The following is a 6,555-nucleotide window of genomic DNA, read 5'->3' on the forward strand; positions in this document are numbered from 1 at the left end:
TGGAGATGTGTCAGAGAGGACCTTCACCCAAGTTTTGGTCATGTGACCAAACTTGAACAGTTCAAAGTGTCCAGAATAACAACACCTCCCATAGCATCAGCGAGGTATGGGACTACATGGCCAGACCCATCCACACCATGTAGAAGAGTGGAGGGGTGGTTTGTATAGAAGAGTGAGGAATGTTGTTAGCTGCTTGTTAGTGCACTTCAGTTGTCAGAAATTTCCCTTTTCCTCCTTTCATGGAAAGCTGGATTAGGTTATGCCAACCTACTCAGCCCCTTCTATAATTCTGTCAGTCACTGTGTCCTCTCTCCCTCTGATACTGCACATGTATCGTTCCAGTAGTTTTGGCTCCAACAGTCTCTGACAACAGTTCTGTAAATGTTAGATAACCTCTCCAGCAGTGCAAGGAGTTAACAATGCAGTCTTGTGTAATAAACTCCTACATAGTTGCCTCATTTTATATTTAAAACCCTCTTTGATATTCAATAATATCATTCATGTTTAACAGTTCTTATTGGCATCATGCTTTCCAATTGCAAAAACACCCTGACACATATTAAGCCATTTGATTTTCATTTCCTTGCTGAGAATAAGCAGGTGGACATGATTGCCTTCATTTTGACAGAGGAGAAGCCTCAAGGCAGCAATAGCACCAGTTCTAGTAACAGGTTTCCTGACCCATCCCTGTTCCTCTTCTCTAAGAGACCACATCGATTCCCACAGTGCAGTGCGAACCACAGTGAGTTGTTGTCAAACTGTTCTGCAAATGACAGTGCCTGTCCATGTGTTTCTAGGTCCTGAATGGCCTTCCTGCTACCTCAGCAGGACACTTAAGAATTGTCCTTCTTATTTGCAGGCAGCAGTGGTGTTTGTATTACTGCTTGCCTTTTCATCAGTACTGCAGATGCATTTATAATATCACTTAGTCTAAATAGGGGAGGTGAATGGATTTGCACAGTCCCAGTGACAAGCTAATTGCAGTTGCTGAGTACACGCTCTTATTTCTGTTGATGCACCGTGGGAGTGCAAGGACTGAAAATGTTTTGTCTGTGGGAGCGCTTGAAGGAGAGAGAGCTAGAGAGGCAAAGGGGAGACAACAAGTGGGCTAAAGTTAGAGGAGGGAGGTTTTTGTTCTCAGTGGTGTTTTGTTTGCTTAACATTCCAAAAAAGGGTAAAATTATTTCTGATTCCAGTCTCTTTCCATCACACTGCTGTTGTTCTTTAATATTCATTTTGACCTTTCGCTTTAACTTCCTTTTTCCTAAGTCTAAGTTATTGTTAAGTAGACAAACTGATTGATTTTCTTTTATATCTGTCATCTGTCCTTCTCAACTTCCCAAAATAACAGGTGGCAAAATTGTAGCAAAAGTCCCTGGGTGGGCAAACGGGTAAGGCATGTGGCTGTTACCTAAAGACTGGAGGTTCAAGTCTAGCCAGAAGTCCCTCAGAAGAAAGGCCTGGTGATCTGCTTCTGAGAAATCAGCCACTGAAAACCCTACAGAGCACAGCTCTACAATGAGAAACACAGGATCAACATGAGTCAAAACTGACTTGACGGCAACTGGTTTGGTTTTAAAATTATACCTATTTCTCAATTGTAGCCCATTCCCAAAGAAAACCACAGTGAATCGTACCACCATCACCACAAGCAATCAAAATACCAAAGAGTATGGATGATCCATAGATAACGATAGTTTCCCTTGTTTAATTTAACTTTGTCCTGCCCAGTAAACTCTCTAACAGTAAGATTATATCCATTTGTTTGCTGCTGATCCCCAGATAGGGCTTGCCTAGCACAGTGTCTGTCACATAACAGGTGCTCAATAAATATTTGTGGAATGAATGAACCAATGTGCACAGTAGGCTCAATAAATCCTGTATTACTTCCATCCACTTCTTTCGTGTTTAAAGTAGTTTTTATCCCTTATTTGAATTAGAAAAAAAGAATGTATCTTTTACCTGTGAAAAATGTAAAAAAATATGAAACTATCAGAGCAAGAGTAACCAGTATATGGGATGTGATCAAATGTGACCTTATTATTATTTTTTAAACTCTCACATTATTTCTTTAAACTTCATCCAGTGGAGATCATGTCTCCAGTCCCTGGATGAAAACTCTGGCAGGTCACATTATTTTTCTTCTCACCCTTAGGTAATAGTTGATAAAATAGAGAAGAAGGAAGAAACTGAAAAAAGGCATTTGTTTTTAAATTTTCCATAGAAAATTTCTGCAGATTTATTTCAGAATAAAGCCAAAGTAATGTACTTTAGCTTAATAGGTTTGGGTCTATATTCTAATATTACATTGCCCAAAAGGAAAATAAAGCCAGGTGGGTTGGAATAAACTCTGAATTGGCCAAATTCTCTCTTTCCCATGTAGCAGTGGCAGGAGAGTGCATTTGATACAGTAGAAGCCATGAAGGCAAGAATCCAAGATTGGTTCTCATCTGTAGTGTAGTCATCCAAACTAGATCTTCTGTAAGGCAAGCTGGACCTCAGCAATGGGCCAGTGGGGAAATAGAAAGCTAGAAGTCAGAGACTTGGACCTGGGCTTGGAATAAGGTCCAATAACCCTGCCCAAATGATAGTGTCCTAAGGAGCATGGTGAAGCACTGGGTTTGGCCAGCGTCAAGTCCTCTGGATCCAATCCAGTGAGTAGAACATAAATCAGTCTCCAGAAATTGACCACATTTGAAATCAAGTAGGTAGTAGTATCATGCTTCCAGAAAATCATTTGAGGGGTAAGATCCAGTCCACACTAGATGGTGTAATTTGGGGCAGTGTGTCTCAGAGTCTAAATCAAGTGAGCTCATACAGGGTTTAATTTCAGATGCTGGAAATTAAAGAGATAAACAGAATGCCTTGAAAGGATTAGGAATTAGGTGGACATGGGTAAAACATTTTTTGGGGGGGTGGGGCTTAGTTCTGAAGTCACATGAGTGTCAATTTCACCACAGGTACAATGTAAGTAGGACAATAAGACTAAATCCAGGCTCTATCTTCGAATGTTTGGCCTGACCCTACTGAACTCTAGACTTCCAGGCTAAAGGATTACAAGTTGGATATATTGAAAAGCAGTTGGAAAAAACCAGGATTGGTGAAACAACCCTTAGCTCTATTTCAGAAATGCCACTACTTCTAAGGTTGTTGTTGTTGTTGTTATGTGCCGTCAAGTCAAACCTGACTCATAGCAACCCCTCCTTGGGTTTCCGAGGCAGTATCACTACGGAAGTAGGATTGCCCAACCTTCCTTTCGAGGAGTGGCTGATGGGTTTGAACCACCAGCCGTCTGGTTAGCAGGCAAGTGTCTTAGCCACTATGCTACCAGAGCTCCTACTTCTAAGGTAGACATTTGAAAAAGATTCTGTATTCTTATTTTGCAGCCAACATACTACTGAAATACAAACACAGAAGAAATCTCACTATTGTGATCATGACCTATACTCATTGTCATCGAGGCAATTCTAACTATGTTGTTGTTGTTGTTATGTGCCATCAAGTCGGACCCAACTCATAGCGACCCCTCCTTGGGTTTCTGAGGCAGTATCACTACGGAAGTAGATTGGCCCATCTTCCTTCCAAGGAGTGGCTGGTGGATTTGAACCGCCAGCCTTCTGGTTAGCAGTCAAGTACCTTAGGCACTATGCTACTAGAGCTTCTATTCTAAATAGCAACCCCATATGTTACAGAACAGAACTGCTCTTCAGGGTTTTCTTGGCTGTAATCTTTATGGAAGTAGATTACCAGACCTTTGTTCCACAGCAGTACTAGGTAAGTTTGAACTGCCAAACGTCCAGTTAGTGTTGTTGTGAGGTGCCATCAGGTCAGTTTCTACTCATAGCGACCTCATGTACAACAGAACAAAACACTGCCCAGTCCTGCACCAGCCTCACCATTGTTGCTGTGCTAGAGCCCATGGCTGCAGCCACTGTGTCAGTCCATCTCATTGAAGGTCTTCCTCTTTTTCCTGACAATCTGCTTTACCAAGCATGATGTTCTTCTTCAGGAACTCCCAATAATATGTCCAAAGTATAGCAGGCAAAGTTTTTCCATCCTCACTTCTAAGGAGCATTCTGGCTGTATTTCTTCCAAAATAGCTTTGTTTGTTCTCCTAGCAGTCCATGGTACATTCAATATTCTTCACCAACACCACAATTCAAAGGCATCAATTCTTCTTTGGTTTTCCTTACTCATTGTCTAGCTTTCACATGGACATGAGGCTGTTGAAACTACCATGGCTTGGATCAGGCACACCTTAGTCTTCAAAGTGACATGTTTGATCCTTAACACTTTAAAGAAGTCTTTTGCAGCAGATTTTCCCAGTACAATATGACATCTAATTCTTGACTGCTGCTTCTATAGGTGTTGACTGTGGATCCAAGTGAAATGAAATCCCTGACAACTTCAATCTTTTCCCCATCTATGATGATGTTACTTAACGGTCCAGTTGTGAGGATTTTTGTTTTATTTTGAGGTGCAATCCATACTGAAGGTTGTAGTCTTTGATCTTCCTCAATATGTGCTTCAATTCATCTTCACTTTCAGCAGGTAAAGTTGGGTCATCTGCATATTTCAGGTTGTTAAAGAGTCTTCCCCTGATCCTGATGTCTTGTTCTTCTTTATATGGTCCAGTTTCTCAGATTATTTGCCCAGCATACAGATTAAATAAGTATGGTGAAAGGATATAACCTTGATGCACACCTTTTCTGATTTTAAACCATGTAGTATTCCCTTCTTCTGTTCAAACTACTGTCTCTTGGTTTATGCACAAGTTCCAGATGAGCGCAATTAAGTATTCTGAAATTCTCATTCTTCACAATTTTATTCATAATCTCTAATGATTGACTATGCCTTTACATAGTCAATAAACACAGGTAAAAATCTTTCTGTTATTCCTTGCTTTCACCCAAGATCCATCTGACATCAGCAATAATATCCCTCATTCCACATTGTCTTCTGAATCTAGCTTGAATTTCTAGCACTTCTCTGTTGATGTACTGCTGCAACCTGTTTTGAATTATTTTCAACAAGATTACAACTTTATTTTCCTTTTTATCTAACATCAGCAAGGCAATAATTTTAACAAAAGAATTCACATCATTTATCTATAATTTTATTTTACTATGCAGATGTTTAGAAACTTGCTATACTCTTGTAGATACTTAATATATACTGACTGCATGATATTAGGGGGAATTCTGGTGGCATAGTGCCTAAGGCATTTGACTGCTAACTAGAAGGCTGGTGGTTCAAACCCACCAGCCACTCCTCAGAAGGAAGATTGGGCAATCTACTTCTATAGAGATGCAGCCTTGGAAACCTAAGGAGGGGTCTCTGTGAGTCGAATCAACTCTATGGCAGTGAATATGCTATTATGTCTCATAATTACTATGTGTTATATCTGAAGCCCTTTAGAAACAAGGTTAATCTTTATGTTTAGAGACATTTTCATCTAACTTTCCTTTTGTTTTTCAAATAGACTTTGTTTAGGTTTGTATTATTATTTTTCTTTGGTAACTTTTTATTGTGATTTGGGTGTAATTTTACAAAGCAGATTCATTTTACATTCAACAGTTCATATACATTTTATTTTGCAACACCGATTACAGTCCCCACAATATAACAGCTCTCCTCCCACCTCCTCCCTGTGGTTGGTTACCCATTCCCTGTGTCATTCTTACTTATGTGTCCCTGTCTACCTAGATTTCTCCCTATGCAAATGTTGTCCTTCTGATCTCCCGTGGTTGACTGTTTTAAGGAGTGCATCTCCCTGGTGTAGTTGTTCAGCTTATTGGTCTGTCCATTGTTTGGCTGAGAGTTAAGCCATGGGAGTGCGTCCAATTTCAGGCCTGAAGGGTGACTTGGGGTCATAGTCTTGGGAGTTTCACTGGTCTCTATCTGACCAGTAATCCTGGTCTTTTTTTATGTTTTTGAATTTTCCTCCACATTTTTTCTCCCACTCTATCCAGGATCTCTAATTTTGATCTGTTTTCAAGTGTTGGCATTGGGAGCTGGGCACCATCTTGTTCTTCTGGTCTCAGGGTCATGTAGTCAGAGGTTCCCATGGTCCATTGGTCCGTTAGACTAATAGGCTTTATATTACTTTTATAATTGACTCCAATTAAGTCTTTCACTTTTAAAACTTATTGTAAGTTAATCTTAACCATTTTAAATTTGTCATCTGCAGATAAATTTTACTTTGCTGATACACTGAAAATCCTTCATCAAATTATTGCTAACAAAATGAACTATATCAGATTTATAAAAATGAAGATAATATTTCTAATGTGGATATCATTAGACTAGGACTCTTATAAGAAACTTGATGAGGTTTTCCAAACTGCTACAGATACAAAATTACATAGAATCAAAATTAACTACATTAGCCTGAGTAAATAAAAAAATTACTGAGAAGTTTATATAAGAATATTACTGATGGAACTCTGGTGGCATAGTGCCTAAGACATTTGCCTGCTGACCAGAAGGCTAGCAGTTCAAAGCCACCAGCCACTCCTCAGAAGGAAGATTGGGCAATCTACTTCCATAGAGATA

General features: G+C 39.7%; 1 pseudogene; it reads left to right on the forward strand.

The window, feature by feature from the left end:
• Nucleotides 1–525: 525 nt before the first annotated feature.
• The window catches only part of LOC103199144, a 39,095-nt pseudogene continuing 33,065 nt past the window's right edge, over nt 526–6,555 (forward strand).

The sequence above is a fragment of the Orycteropus afer genome, unplaced genomic scaffold, assembly GCF_000298275.1.
Source record: "Orycteropus afer afer isolate SDZICR_OR568_19922 unplaced genomic scaffold, OryAfe1.0 scaffold00104, whole genome shotgun sequence".
NCBI lineage: Eukaryota > Metazoa > Chordata > Mammalia > Tubulidentata > Orycteropodidae > Orycteropus > Orycteropus afer.